Here is a 16,591-nt window from a genome sequence, read left to right as displayed (position 1 = left end):
GCAGGAATAGCTGGGCCTAAGGGCTAAGGGGTACAGCCATGTCCTTGTGGCTGAATTGTCTTCCTCTTGATTGATAATATGTTTAGGTAGAAAATGAGCTTAATCTTTCCCACTGCCATCTAGTGCTTGTAACTCACAGACCTTATGATTTCAACAAAAAAGTCGGGTGTCCTCACAGCATGGGGTGTAGGTGGGAGGGTTGGAACAACCACAGCAAGGTAAAAACAAGAATGTCTTTTGTTCACTTTCCAGGCTTGTCCTTACCCATGATTCACACAAATTGGCAGTGAAAGATCATTAAGCACAAGAAAAAGGCAAAAAGCAAAAACAAAAAGCATTTGGTAAGAGACAAGGCTTCAAAGAAATAAACTTGTAGGAGTAGAGGATAAACAACGTCACCAGAAATTTAACGTATTTGAAGCAATGATTGGTCAGAACCACTGGTAAGAAAAATATTCATCTGAGGAGCCAGTAAGACATACAGTGAATAATTTCTAAGACTTTCAGAGGTCATGCATCAATCTTTAATTGATAAGGTGTTTGGGAATGGATTGCACGTTGGAAGTGAAAAATGATTCACCAGATGACAGAAATCTGAGAACCTGTGGCTTCACCAATACTTAGAATGTATTTTGCTTAGGACAAAGGTTACCAGCCTAAGAGGTTTTTGTCTGTTGATCATTTGGTTGGTTTTTCTCTTTTTAAATTTTTTATGCATTTTTTATTTTTTGTAGAGACAGAGTCTCACGGTGTTGCCCAAGCTGGTCTCAAATTCCTGGCCTTAAGTGATCCTCCTGCCTCTGCCTTCCAAAGTGCTGGGATTATAGGCATAGCCACTGCACTCAGCCAATTGTTCTCTTTTTTGAAATCAGAAAAATCCAAGGACACATTTTTTTCAAGTTATCACAAGTTTTCTTATAATTATACAAGACTATGCATATAAGTTTGCTCAATCAACTCAAAGATTTGAATTCATAAAATGTCAAATTATCAATATCAATCTTAGAGTGCATGCTACATAGTCAGGACAGTTCAGGAGAAATGAAGAAGACTCTATAGTTAAGAGGAGTATGGAGCAAGGCAGACCTGAGTTCATTTTTCAGCTTTGTCACTTGCTAGCTGTGTGGCTTTGGCAAGTTTCTCAGTCTCTCTGAGACTGTTTATTCATCTGTAAAATGGACATAATAAAGACACCTATCACATAGGGCACCACAAGTATTAAATGCAGTAAGTGGGGAAAAGGATTAGCACAATGCCTGGAAAACATTATCTACTAAATTAGTACCTGCTGCTACAACTGCTGTTGCTATTGTTACTGTTGTGTTGTTGTCATCGTGTTCATTGCTGTAATGGAATATCTAAGCCTAAAGTATCAGATCCCTGGAAGAAAGGGGAACATTCTGACCCATACTTCAAGAAGAAGGGATTCTCTAACCTTTCAGGAAAATTGTACTGTCAAGAAAAAGGAATTAAAACAAAGATTAGTCGAGAATCCTAGCTTTTCTTTCGACGTGCTTTCCCCCAGTGGTTAAGTGAAAGCAAGCTGGAGTGCAAGTTTCTTCTCAAATAACAGATGTCCCCTAAAGCCTAAGATGGGTTCAGGAAATTCAAGAGCCACCCAGCGTTTCTGGTTAAATGTCAACGATGGAGTAGCTTCATTATCATGCACCCTGCATGTGGAGGCAGAGCACAATTCCTTCTTGGCCCCATACCAGTCACCAAATTGTGCAGTACAGAAGTTGACAGCAGTTCCACCCCTGGCTGGACGCCACCCCCTGAGGTCTGCTTATACAGGGTTTCCCCTTCTCATATTCTCCCGATTCGCAGGAAGATCAATATTATCAATACTTTTGCAGCATGAATTATTAATACTTCTAACCTCAGCTCTTTTGACATCAGACAATGTGGATTATGGTCAAAAAATGAATATTGATGACAAATAATTTTTAGGAGCTCTTGTGACTGTCACAGTTACACTCAGTGTGCCAATCCTGTCATCACTTGCTCATGTTTTTACCACCTCCTTTCCAAGGAAATCCCAAGGCTACAATGTACTACAAGAGGTAAGTTAATGACTCGTTCAAGGTGAATTATCAAGTAAGCAGTTGAGCCAGGAGTAGACTCATGTAATTGAATTCCTAGAACAATGCTTTTTCCGCAACAATGAATTCATTTACTTATTCAACAGGCACAAATATATACCTGTATTGTACGTCAGACTCTGTGCTGGGTACTCAGGATATAAAAGTGAAAAATTAATCCCCAACCTAGTAAAGAACTATTTGTTATTTATTTGGACGCCCCACATATAAATTTAAAAATGCGATGAAGTGTTTCAGATGCTAGGTTCTATCTGAGTCTGAGAAATATTGATTTTACCTGGGAACATCAGAAAAGGCTTCTTGGTAACAGAGTTGACTTTTGAGTCAGAGCCCTGAGGGGAACTGTAGATGTGGGGTCATGGAAGCACCTTCCTTCCCCCAAATACTGCAATGATCAACAATATCAAATGATGCAGAGAAATCGAGAAGATGAAAAGTGAAAAGAACTCACTGGATTTGGTCTTCAGTTTTTAGTGATGTGCCAAGCAGTTTCAGTGACACGGTAGATGTAGAAACTTGATTGAAGTCCAATGGAGAAGGAAACATAAGAAAACAAAAGCAAAGATTACAATCAGAATTTGTGAGGGCAAAAGAGATACACATACATTGCTAGAAGAAATGTAAATAGTATGAATTTTTTGTATCAAAACTTTCTAAAGGCCACACCTATAATCCTAGCACTTTGGGAGGCCAAGGTGGGAGGATTGTTTGAGGCCAGGAGCTTGAGACCAGCCTGGGCAACATAGTGAGACCCCATCTCTACAAAAGACAGAAAAATTAGCTGGGCATGGCGGTATATGCCTGTAGTCCCATCTATTCAGAAGGCTGAGGCGGGAATATCACTTGAGTCCAGGAGTTTAGGTTGCAGTGAGCTATGATTGTGTCACTGCACTCTAGCCTGGGCAACAGAGTGAGATACTATCTCTTAAAAAAATAATAATAATAAAAGAAGAAAAAAATTTTAATATGATCATACCATTTGATTCAGCTACTCTACATCAGTAAAAATTATCCCAAGGAAATAAATATATATCTATGCCAAGATTTGGTTATAAGTTATTCATCTGAATATGGGTTTTAATAGAAAATGAAGGAAAGGAAGAAAAGAAACAAATGTACAATAATAGAGTATGGGGTGAACAAACCAATTATATTCTATCTAGGACAGATTTACTGTGAAGCTAATGAAAGCTAAACTTTGGGCTCCTCACTTGCATGGACCCCTTTAATACACTGAGAGAGAGCTGGGCACGGTGACATGTGCCTGTGGTCCCAGCTACTAGGGAGGCTGAGGTGGGAAGATCGCTTCAGCCCAGGAGTTCAACCCAGCCTAGGCAACATAGCGAGACCCTGTCTCAAAAACAAAACACAGAAAGAAAGAAATACACTGGGGGAGGTCCTTACAGTTTTGTGTAAATAATTTTATAGTCTTTTCCTTAAGGAGAGCTCCCCAAATTGTATAAGATGTAAGTCTCTCCAAACCTGAATCCCCCTTAAATATATTCATATAGTTATAAAAATAAAATTGCATTCAATAATAAGATAACTCCCCCCCCCAAAAAAAAAAAACCAGGAGCAAATGATTTGAACAGGCATTTTATCACCTAAGAGATATTGATGGCACAGAGAAATGCAAAGTATAACTACAAGGAGATACCACATCTCACATACTAGAATGGCTAATTTTTTTTAATGCTGGTGAAGATTACTGGTGGGAATGCAAAATGGTAGCACCACTTTGAAAAACAGTTTGGAAGCCTCTTACAAAGTTTACATGTAATTAACTTAAAGACCCAGCAATCTCACTACTAGAAACTTACCCAAAAGAAATGAAAATAACTCAAAGACTTATACACAAATGTTTACAGCAGCTTTTTTTTCCATTTTAACTTTTTTCTTTTTAATTAGTATAGGTACACAATAGTTGTATATATTGTACCACAATTTTATTAATGATCAATAAAAAATAGAAACAACTCAAATGTCCATCAACAAACTGATGGGTGGATAAACCATATGTCGTACGTCCACTGAATGGAATACTACTCAGCAATAAATAGAAATGAATTACTTACTGATACATCCAACAACGTTAATGAATCTCAAAAGCCTAATTTTAAGTAAAAAAATGCCAGACACACACACACACAAATCTATATACTGTATGACTCCATTTATGTAACATTCTGGAAAACATAAAATTACAGGGATGGAAATTAGATCCATAGTTGCCAGGGAGTTGGAGAGGGGAAAAGAATTTGGGGATGACAAAAATGTCCTATACCTTGGTTTTCTTGGTATTTATATGACTATATGTAGTTATCAAAGTCACCAAATCGCACTTAAAAATGGTGAATTTTACTGCATGTAAATTATGCCTCAATAAATCTGACCTTAAAAAAATTGAAGTTGTAGAAAAATATTTAATAACATGGAATAGTGGTCACATAGTATTAACAAGTGAAGAAAGCAGATTATAACAGAGTTTGTATTCGTTTTCATAAGTCAAGCATTGTATGCACAGATAGATAATACACGAATACATTTACAGAGGAAAGAACAGAAGAGCACAACAAACTTCAACTACAATTGCCTTTGAGGCAATGCATTATGGGTGAATTTTAATTTTATACTCTTGCTCATGTATATTCTCTAAATTTCCTTTAATAAGCGTGTATCTCATGCAACTTAAGTGGATTTTTGTTGATAGTGGTAGAGGTGAGGGTTTTAAAGAATGCATCATGAGTGGGGAAATTAGAGACAAAGATTCTAGCCTGTTCTGATGGGCTTGGCTATTTAGGGAGAAACTCACTAGAAGGGGACTCAGTCAACATGAGGGTTTTTGTTTTGTTTTTTATTTTAAAACAAGTCTTTTCCATCAGGGAAGATAAAATCAGACGCCCCTGAAATCAAGAGCTGCTGACAATGTGCTCCTGAGAGACACAGTTGTGGAACAGTGTTGGGAGCAAGTCCCAGTTATGCTCAAAAGCCCTGGTGACTCATCTCTCTCTGAAAGAAGCTTTCTACAATCCCGCCCCCCTCCTGTGTTCAGTCTTTTTCCTTGGTTCTCACCCACATATATTCTGCTCAAGCAGAGAGTTCACTCATTATTCCCAACCACAGCCTGAACTCCCCGCTCCAAGTCTGTCCCCTGTCCCCTCAGTTTTGTGTAAATAATTTTATAGTCTTTTCCTTAAGGAGAGCTCCCCAAATTGTATAAGACGTAAGTCTCTCCAAACCTGAATCCCCCTTAAATATATTCATATAGTTATAAAAATAAAATTGCATTCAATAATAAGATAACTCCCCCCCCCCAAAAAAAAACCAGGAGCAAATGATTTGAACAGGCATTTTATCACCTAAGAGATATTGATGGCATAGAGAAATGCAAAGTACAACTACAAGGAGATACCTTGTGTTCCCATTCCTCATTCTGTTCCACTGAGAAGCAACAGTTAATTCCCCTGCACTCCTCAACACTGCCTGCACCTCTTTGACAGTCTCACTGGCTACACTGTCTTACAGTTACCTGTGACTGCTCTCTCCCTCATTAATCTGAACTCCTTAGGCACCTTCACATCCTCCACAGCACTGAGCACAGGGCCTTAAAAATGTCTGTTGAATTTCACTAGAGGTGGCATCAGACATACGGATGCATGTGCTACATGCATAAACTCAAATGCTTGCACAATAGACTGATTACTAGGTTAGTCCCAGATTTGAACCAGTTATAGTAAAGCTACATTGATGACCCATTCCAGAACATAAGTCCTTACATCTGGGAGTTAATAAGTGATACGACACAGAAACGGTCTGCTAAGACAGAACTCAAGTATAAATGTAACAAAATTAGTATCCATTTAAACAATGTTCATTATCTGCTTCTGTTTTTTTTAAGCAAGTGGGTCTCATATTTATACCTGTTTTTAAATATGTTTTCAGGGACAACCACTAGGTTATTTTTACTATTAATATTAAATGTCATGTCAATATACTTTGTGAGAAAGGGTCTAGCTGGACATATTTTAATAGGAAGGAGTGTTATGGGTCATGAATTGGCTAATTGAGTTGTTCATCTCTTAACTATAAAAGTGTAATTATGCCGGGCACGGTGGCTCACGCCTGTAATCCTAGCACTCTGGGAGGCTGAGGCGGGAGGATCACCTGAACTCAGGAATTCAAGACCAGCCTCGGCAAGAGCAAGACCCCGTCTCTACTAAACACAGAAAAATTAGCCGGGCATGGTGACACGTGCCTGTGGTCCCAGCCACTCAGGAGGCTGAGGCAAGAGGATCACTTGAGCCCAGGAGTTTGAGGCTGCAGTGAGCTATGATGACACCACTGCACTCTAGCCTGGGCAATAGAGCGAGACTCTGTCTCAAAAAAAAAGTGTAATTATGATGAGGTGCAATTAATAGACACATACATGTCTATGCTTCTTATAGCAGAGTGACCCGGAAATCACTAAACGCAGGTCATACAGTAAGTTTCTAAGAGTATTCATGTAAATCATTCCTGTTCACACTGGTGATCAGCCTTCCCACAGCTCTTTGACACTTTTGAGTTCTGTGGCCTAAGTCTTCCTGGAAATGTGGAGGTTGCCATGACTGTGGGCACAGTTAGAAGGAAGGAAGCAGGTGACCCCCAGGACAATAATAGAAGGAAGATCCAGACACCTTTAGGACAAAACTTGTGGCTCTGTCTCTGGGTGGGTGGGACCCCTGAAGAGGGCACAAAGCCTGTTCAGACACTGTTCGCGGGTGTTATAAAGGTCCTGGCTGTGAGGCAGGAGATTAGAGGAGCCCTCCTTAGAGAGTTGGGGGTCTCTAGCCCAAAGGTAGTGAGTGAAGTCATCATAGTGGTTACAATCATTAAGGGTAAACGAGTGATGAGAGAGAAAAGGGAAAAGGATGTTTAAGTAGTGGGGGAAAGAAGACATGATTGAAGGAGACCAATGAAGAATAATAATTAGAGGTAAAAGAGAAAGGGAAATCAGGCAACATGATGTTATTATCGTTTGTGATGAACAGGGTCAAATGCCAAAGAGAACATGAATCAGATTAAATATGGCCACAAATTATTTGGTTTATTTATCCATGAAGAAGTGGGGTTCTATGTCCCCTCCTTTTAAGTCTGGGTGCATTTTGTGACTGTTTTGCTCAGTGGAATACAGTGAAAGTGATGCCCTGGCCATATTCGGGAGTGGATCTTAAGAGAGACCAGCAGCTTCCACTTCCTGCCTGCTGGGATGCTCACTCATGGAACAGGCAACCACCCTGGGAGAAGTCTGGGCACCCTGAGAACACCGTGCGGTGAGAAGGGCAGGCTAGCTACGAAGGGAGGTTCCCAGCCCGTCCTGGCTGCCCCAGCCATCCCAACCCAGCCACCTGCTCAATGTACCTGCTTAGCACACTGCACAGCCAACCCACAGAACTGTGAGAAATCAATTTTTAAATCATGTTAAACAACAAAGTATTCAGATGGTTAGTTACACAGTATTTCATTTTAATCTCAACTGGGGTAACACCAACTGGGAGTGCTGTCGTTCATTTCTAACACTAGCCATCCAGAGTTGGCACAGGCCCCACAGGTTAAGGACAAAGTTGTCCACAAGACAGTGCTCACTTCAGACTCCAGCTGCAAGTTTCAGGGGGTCTCTAGGCCACTCACACTTCTCACTGACAAGCTGCAGATTCAAGGGTTCCCAGAACCCCCTCAGGTTTGATAGTGCACTAGGATGACTCACAGAACTCAGAAAAGTGCTGTATTTGAAGTAATAGTTTAATTATAAAGAATACACACAGGGTGAGGTCTGGGAAGGAGCACAGAGCTTCAGCGCCCTCCCCCCACAGAGCCAGGGCACATCACCCTCCAGCACAGCAGTGTTCACCAACCGGGAAGCCCCTCCAGGCCTCAGTGTCCAGAGTTCTGATTGGAATTTCACTGTGGAGCCAGGACTGATTGAATCACTGGCCATGTGATTGAACCCGCTCTCTGGTTCCCCTCCCTGGACTGAAGGTACACCCAAATCCAAGAGCCACATGTTAAGTTCTCCTAGAAGTTTCTGAAATCTTGTTACTTACTTGAGGTGAGAGAGAAGCACCCCAGACCCCTCTCCCGTGTTGAGCGAGGGAGCACACACACTCGGGGCTCTCTCTGTAGCGTGGAGGTGGATGCCCAGCCAACAACGGCCAGACCAGTTTGGGACCAATTCCTGCCCTGCACGGTGGCACCTATTGTTAGTTTCTCAGCCACCCAAGCATCTTTAAAACCTTTAAACCACATTTAAAGTTCTGTTCCATGATGATTAGCAAAAAAATAAATACATAAAAGGTCTCTGTTTTCATGGATTTTAGAGTCTATTGAGGGAAAGATAGTACATAATAACACAAATAAATGTATAATTGTAAACAACAATAAGTGCTGTGAAGGCGAGGTTCATTAAATGTGGTAGACTTTGGTGGCCTCAATGAACCATGCTTCCTGGCATTTTGCCCTTGAGTAACCCCTTCCGTGTTGACACCGGGTTTGATCGTATAATTAACTTTTACCATTGGGACATTACAAACACAATGTAAGCAGGTGGGATTAGGCCTCTTGGAATGCAGTTTCTTTGAATCCAGTTGCCATTCTGTGAGGAAGCCCAAGCATATAAAGAGGTCCACGTGAAAGGTAACCAGGGGCCCTGGACAACACTCCCAGCTGAGCTCCCCGCAGGTGGCCAGCATGATGTGCCAGCCTCGTGACCTTCTAGCTATCTCAGCACCCTAGCCAACACCACATGAAGCAGAAGAACGACCTGATCAACCAAAAGAATCATAAGAAACGACACTCTGTTAGTATTTAAAGTACTGTGTTTTACTGTACTTTGGAGTGTTTTATAATACAAAAATAGACAACAAAAACAGGCCAGGTGCATGATTCACGCCTGTAATCTCAGCACTTGGGGAGACAAAGGCAGGTGGATCATTTGAGGCCAGGAGTTCAAGACCAGCCCAGGCAACATGGCAAGACAATTTCTACCAAAAAATTTTAAAACTAGCCAGGCAGGGTGGCACATGCCTGTAGTCCCAGCTACTCAGGAGGCTGAGGCAGGAGGATCCCTTGAGCCCAGGATTTCAAGGTAACAGTGAGCTATTATAGTGCCACTGCACTCCAGCCTGGGTAACAGGGTGAGACCTTGTCTCTAAAACAAACAACAAAGAACTCCCACAGGCTATGAGAACAAAACAAAGGACCTACCTCATTTGGAAAATCAGGGAGGCCTTTCCAGAGGAATCAGTGATTTTACATGGAAAGTGAAAGAAAAGTATGAATTAACTTCCAGACAGAGACAGCAGTGTTCACAAAGCCCTGTGTTTGAAGGGAAGAAGATGCACTGAAAAATGGAATGGACGTCATTTGTGTATGCATCTTTATCTAATTATAAAACATATAGAAAAGCAAACGTGTGTATATATATTTTATTATATACAGCAATAGTATATTTAAGAAGAAAACAAAAGCCCAGAGCTAAAACTGATATGTCTGTTCTTGCTTATTAATACAGACTTGCTATTAGGAGCCATCTGTGACATGAACACATTGTGCTGGGACCATCTGTAATGTTCCTAATCTAATGGCTTAAATGATGGCTCATGCCCTCATTATAAGATATTAGCACCTCAAAAAACATTTGTTGGAGATAGCAAGGTACTGAACCCTGCAGATACGATCAAGTGGCTGCACTGTAAACTAATGCTCAGAAGAGCAGGAAGAAAGGGAACTAATGGGCATTGGGCCCCTTCTGTGGGCCAGCACATCTAGCTGGCTACACATTCTCTCACTAATCCTCTCAGTCATCTCAGGAGCAGGTATTATTATTCCTTTTTTACTTATTAAAGAAAGTAAGGCTTTTAAAGTTTCATTAAATCCCAGGCTCTCTGCCTCCAAAGTCTATGCGATGTATACAGTAGCTGCCGTTGGTCACCTTCCCTGCACTGGCTTCCCCCTTCCTTTGTTCAAGATCCATATCCTCTCAGGAAGCCAGTAGGCTTCAAGCGTGTGTCTTTCGTCTACGGCAGTACTTGTTAGCAGCAGGTGCAATTGGCACCCGGGGAAGGCCAGTGCTTTGCTCTCAGGGCTGTCTGATGCATCTAAGGACGTTTAGCATCCCTGCCCTCCACTTGCCCTCATCCCAGCCACCCAAAATGCCCAACTCACACCTGCATGTCACGGCTGTGCCTGAGAACTGCCAGCTCCCGTGGATGCAGTACCTCCTGCCAAAGATGGTGTGGGAACGTATTCATTGAAGAGAACTTCCCTGCCACAGGGAATGGTCCAGGAGCAAGAAAGCAGTTTGAGTCAATGTGATGTAAGGGGCGGCTTTCTGGGGAGTTTTGCACAAGAAGCTTATGCACTGTGAAGAGAGCACACCTAGAAGAAACTTCTTGCCCCTGGAGGTTTCCATGCAGGGTGGTGAGACCTGGAACTTCTTAGCCATGTCATTGCCACCCTGAAGATGAAGTCAAAACCTGGGGGCAAGCAGATCTGAACAACTCTGAGAAAGGCAGCTATGATACCATTGATCCTGCATCTCTGGACTTTTTCAGTAGAATAAACCCCTAAGTTACCTTTATTCCTTAAGCCAACAAAGTGAAATAATAAATCTTCAACGTTGGGCTTTCAGTTGCTTACTGAGGCAAATGCCTTACCTGACATAATACCTTCCTTAGGCTTTTAGGCCCTACTGTCTCTACCTAGAGTAGAGGACTTGCCCATTTGGGCCAGTGGCTGCAAAGGGCAGAACAGAGGCACAGACGTGAACTTCCAAACTCTCCCAATGTTCTGTCCTCTGCTTCAGGTTTTCCCCGCATCTGCTTCCATGTTGCTTCCTCCTCCCGGTAGGAGACATGCCCCTTTTCCTGTCCAGGTGGATCCTTCACTTGCCCTCTTGGTCCCGCCTCCTCCTGCTTACTCAGAGGTCTCTCTCCAGCATGTGTTTTCCTGTCTTGATGCTCCAGCCTCTCCCTTTCCCCAAAGCACGTGCACGTCTCCAGACCTCTTCGCTGGTCACCAGCCCTCCCTCAGGCTAATGCGCTTCTTATCTGCAGTGCTTCCCTCTCAGCCCTTCACAGCCCAGCTCCTGAAAGGTGGTGGCTTCCTTCCTCTACTTCTCCACTTCCTCATCTTTGCACTGTCCTTCCCCACTTAATCCTTAAACTGCTATCATCTGATTGACGCCACCAACTTCTCTAATGAAACTGCACTGGTGGTCGGGTGCGGTGGCTCACGCCTGTAATCCCAGCACTCTGGGAGGCCAAGGCAGGAGGATTGCTTGAAGCCAGGAGTTTGAGACTAGCCTGGGCAACATGGCAAGACCTGGTTTCTATAAAAAATACAAAAATTAGCCTGCCTTGGTAGCACACGCCTGTAGTCTCAGCTACTTGGAAGGCTGAGGCGGGAGGATCACTTGAGTCCAGGAGTTCAAGGTTGCAGTGAGCTGTGATAGTGCCACTGCACTGCATACCAGCCTGCAGGATAGAGCAAGACTGGAAGAAAGAGAAAGAGAGAAAGGAAGGAAGGAAGGAACTGCACTGGCAATATTCACCAATTATCTCCTAAATAATATCCCCAATAAGTACTTTCATCTTTACAATGTCTAAATCTTTCTGCTAAGTGTAATAACCAATTCCTCCTTCAAAAATTCTCTCTTCTTTTGGTGTCTTGTACTGCCACCCTCTAATGCATGGGTTCTTGATCTGGGGTCCATGGACCACATGGATATGGAAGGGGAAAAAACTGAAATTTAACATTTTCTCCAATTATGACTATTGGCAATAAACCACGGCAGTATTGGCATCCCTATGGCTTTGTCACTAATGAGACCTGGAACTTCTTAGCTGTGTCAGGTGTTTTTATCACACAATACAATTGGTACAAAAACCTTGTGATATTATCTGCACTCATCCATACTGCTAAATTATGGTTGTTATTAGACTTCTTGCTACATCTCATCATTTAACATGTTAATAAATAAGCACATATATTACTCTAGCACAAATTTATTTTGGGAATATTTTGGTAGCAATTTCAATAAATTTAATTTCTCTGTAATCCTCTGTATTTTATTCTGAGCCTTTAAAACTATTATTCGGAGAAGGCATCTATGGGCTTCACCAGACTGTTAATGGGTCTGTTGCTAAAAGGAAAAAAAAAATGTAATAAAACAAAACATGCCTAATGTTTCCTGCCCCTGCTTTTAAAAAACTTCTTCAATTACTGCTTCTCAGTCCCATGTTGAAGCTCATGCCACAGGGCTGCCACTGCTCCTCTGGCTTCACAACCACCTGCGACTGACATTACAGTCATTGGATTTTTCAGAGAGGTTCATTTAAGAACTTGGAAATAAGTCTGTACCCTGACAGTTAATGTTAAAAGTTAACATATAATGATGTCAGACGTGTTGTGATAACAATAGGTAACCTGTCCTCAGTGCTTCCCTCATCCTAGGCACTGCGCAGGAATCCTGGCACTTTGATATTATCTTCCCTGTTTCACAGATGAAGAAACTCAAGCACAGGTGGAGTGAACGGCATGGCTATGTCACACGGTCAGTAATTAAAGAAGCTGAGGGCCCTGCTATTCAGCAAAATAAAGTTATGGGGAGTGACCTAAACGTCCAGATTGGCTGCCAGGGCCAAACTGGATGGTAATTTGACTGAGTTTGCTAAGGTATCTGAAGTGCCTGTCTATGGGGGAGGGGGGGGTTGGTCAGCCTTAGAGTCTCGAAAGAGTAAGATCTCAGAGGTAAAATTTGGGAGTTTTTCACTCGTTAGAGTGTGTTTGGTTCTTGGGTAAAGCCATTAGCCCAGAGTTAAAAATGCTTTCAGAGGCCAAACTGAAAAATCATGTGGGGCAGAGTGAAATGACAGGGTGTGGCTGGACTGACGAAATGAGACAGCCACTGAGCTGATTAAAGGCACTGGGAGTCGCAGAGTTTGTTCCCTGGAAAGATCATCCCAAAAGGAAGATGGATGATTCATGTTCTCTTAGCTTAAGGTTGTTAAATATCCCATAGACTTTATCCTTTGACAAGGATGAGAAAAAGCTAGTTGCATGGATTTTACATATCCCTGTCTCTGGGACAATGATTTCTCATTGCAATTTGACCTTCTGCTTTTAAAAATCAGATTCATAAAGTAGGTTAATGTGAGTCCATTCCTGAAAGATGGATGCACTCTTGATATACAGAGAAATCAGGTTTCTAAGCCTGATTTACTATATATACCATCCTGTGAGTTCTCTTGGGAGACTCAATATATCCTTTCTTTGTGAACATAAAGCGCACATCATTTCCTCGTGGAGGACAAATGTGTTTTCCTTATTTGTTATATGCTGATGACTTCTAAATTTGTCTGTGGAGGTCAGAACTCTCATTAGATCCACAGATCCAGTGTTCATCACTGCCACTTATTAGCTGTCATGACATGAGAAATTATTTAACCTCTTTAAGCCCCAGTCTCTCTCCCGATAAAATAAAGATTAAAAAAAAAAAAACCTATGTCAGGTTTTTGGTGAAGATTAGATGATCTGAGATGGTTTGTTAAATATTTTCTTTGTTTTTTTAAGAGATGGGGTCTTGCTATGTTGACTAGGCTGGTCTCAAACTCCTGGCCTCAAGCAATCCGCCTGCCTTAACCTTCCAAAATGCTGAGATTACAGGCATGAGCCACTGTGCCTGGCCCACATTTTCAATTGTATTAAACTTTTAGGGAATTTTAAGAATAACTGTCAGAGACTCAATAGGTAAATAGGAGAGTATAAAAACATATAATCTATAAAAGAGGACCTACAAATGTCTAGCTGACACTTGAAAAAAACATTTGGCCCCCAAAATAATACCAGTTATATGGTATTTCTATTTCTAGCTCAGACCACTCCCCAAGCTCCAGATTTAAATGTCCAATTGCTCATCTGACATCTCCACTTAGAAACCCACTGGCATCTCAACTTAACATGTCCAAAACAGAATCTGTGATTCCCTCTCCTCTTTCCCACACCTCAGTCGTTCATCAGGCAAAATACATAAGAACTGTGCTTGATTTTTCTCCTCCCCAGTCCTTCCATACACACTCTGTCAGTGAGCTGGGGCCCAGCGAGGCCCTGGACTCTTGGGTGCTGCCTGGACCCAACCAAATGCCAGAAGGGGAGTGACCTGGTTAAGTTTCTCAGGGAGCCAGGATGGGCAGATACCCCTTCTCTTGCTTCACAAAAAAATCTCCTTCTTTTAGAAGTTCACCTTTCAAAATTATATCAGCCAAGCAGAAGAGAGAAAGAAAAGAACAAGTGTCTAGGGACCCTGATTGGCCTAGACACCCAGAAACATATTTTTCCCCCAAGTCATTCTTTTCTGTTCTGAGCCAGCCTTCTACGGCCATGAGGCCAAGGAGAAACTAAATATCCTTGGCCTTCAGTATTTATCATGGGTGAGGGACTCTAAAGTGTAGGGGTCTGGGCAGATCCCAAGAAAGGCACTGAGCCTATGTATGAACATTACTAATTTTCAAGGTTTTTTTCTTCCTTTAAATAAATAATTGCTTTTGGTGTGTTCTGCAAAAACTTTTGTTACAATTTAATTCTCTATGATAGGATAGTTTTTATTACTTTTTTCACTCATCTTTTTTGCTTTTATTACACATTGTATCAATTTTTTATGAACTTTTTGTTCCTAATAAATAAAAGTCTCTAGGTTTTTGATAAATAAATCAGGAGTCTATAATTGCTTATTAGTTTTAATAGAAACATTGTGGTTAAAATGGTACATTCTAGCTGTGTGAACTTTTGGAATGCATCTTCATTTCACTTACGTTCAAATTTTTCTTCCAAGTCTTTGAAAATGTATATTCTGAGTTGAAATGCTTTATAGCAGACAGAACTTTCACTCACCCACACGTGTCCAGTGCTAGGCACAGCAGGTATGGGAGGCTGAAATCTAAGATGACCCCTAAGATCTTTGCCCCCTGGTGTACCCATACCTTATTTTTCCCCCATTTATTTTTTATTTGTATATGCTCATGGGTACACATACCTTTTCCCAGTTGTTCAGTTGACACTAATTTAGGTGCTGCTGTGAAGGGATTTTGTATATGCAAGTGATATCCCAAATCAGGTGATTTTAAGGTAGAAAGATTATCCTAATCAGTTGAATCCTTAAAGGGGACGGTGCCCTTCCTGACAAAGAAATTCAAAGCATGGAGGATTAAAAATGAGGGAGATTCTCTATGGCCGGCTCTGAAGATGGAGTAGGCCATGTGGCCAGGGATGCCAGTGGCCTCTAATTGCTGGGAGCAGCTCCCAGCCAACAGCCAGGAAAGAAATACAACTGCAAGGAGGCGAATCCAGCCACACCATGTGAGCTGGGAAAAGGACTCCAAGCTCCAGATGAGAATTTGGAGCTGAGCTGACACCTTGATTTTAGCTTTGTGAGACCCTGAGTAGGGAATCCGGTCACACCATGCCCAGACTTCTGCCCTGAGGAATTGTGAGATAGTAAGTGAGTATTGTTTTTAGCCACTAAGTTTGTGGTACATTTTTTTTCAGCAATAAAAAAACAAATCCCGCAGGACATGCTAATATCGAGGTGTGACCTCTGCATCATGTGAGGCCATGTGAATGGGCACAGTAGAATCTGTGGTATTACTGGAAGCCGTTTCTATACTGGACAACTCTTAGCAATAATTAAACTACATGCACAAGTGACCAAATTAATATATCCTACAAAGCTAAATGTATCCTCAACTCACCTCTCCCTTAACCAAAAAAATTATCTGCGGATGCTCTAAGCACGTCCTGACACAAGCGGAAATGTGATAGATGGGAAGTTAGAGTGACAAGAGACAATAGAATCAACTGATTACAGTTTAAATATCTTACTTTTGCAAATTTTACCAAAAAAAGAAAACTGACCATGTGAACATATTTGCCCTGGGAGAGATTCATGCAAATGAGAGGCCCCAAGCTTAAGCTTCACTAGCTTTCTGGTAAATCTACCTCTCTGTGTATCCCAGCACTGGGCACAGTGCCTGGCATATGAACGACAGGTCTCAAATATTCTTTGTCATAGAGTTACATTAAATTAATCATTAAACAGTTGTTTACTTAAGTGACTTAAAAATTTTCTTGAGTGAATTAATGCTACGGGAAGGATGCCTGTCAACTGAGTCCACTTTCAATTACCCATATCCTAGGTCACTTATAATAAAACATGTTACTTATTTACTTTCTCATCTCTGCTTGTTTCCAAGAAAGAACAGGGAAATAATTCAGCTTTTGTATTTCAATTAGTAATTCAATAACTTCAGTCTGTTCTTTTTTTTAAAATGCAAAATAGCTTATCTCAGGGTTCAGATCAGACAATCTCACCTTTGGTGTTTAGATTCAGTGTCTTTTGAGGTGAAGTGAAAGGAGAACCTTCCAGAAACACATTCAGTCAATTCAAAGAGAAGAAG

General features: G+C 41.5%; 1 long non-coding RNA gene across 1 annotated transcript in view; it reads right to left on the bottom strand.

The window, feature by feature from the left end:
- The window catches only part of LOC123644707, a 68,881-nt gene that overhangs the window by 45,879 nt on the left and 6,411 nt on the right, over positions 1–16,591 (bottom strand). The window contains exon 2 of the long non-coding RNA XR_006737230.1: positions 2,554–2,617. This is a non-coding gene — a long non-coding RNA (uncharacterized LOC123644707). The remainder of the gene's footprint in view (positions 1–2,553; positions 2,618–16,591) is intronic.

The sequence above is a fragment of the Lemur catta genome, chromosome 9, assembly GCF_020740605.2.
Source record: "Lemur catta isolate mLemCat1 chromosome 9, mLemCat1.pri, whole genome shotgun sequence".
Taxonomy (NCBI): Eukaryota; Metazoa; Chordata; class Mammalia; order Primates; family Lemuridae; genus Lemur; species Lemur catta.
This window is presented reverse-complemented; position numbering and strand designations above follow the sequence as displayed.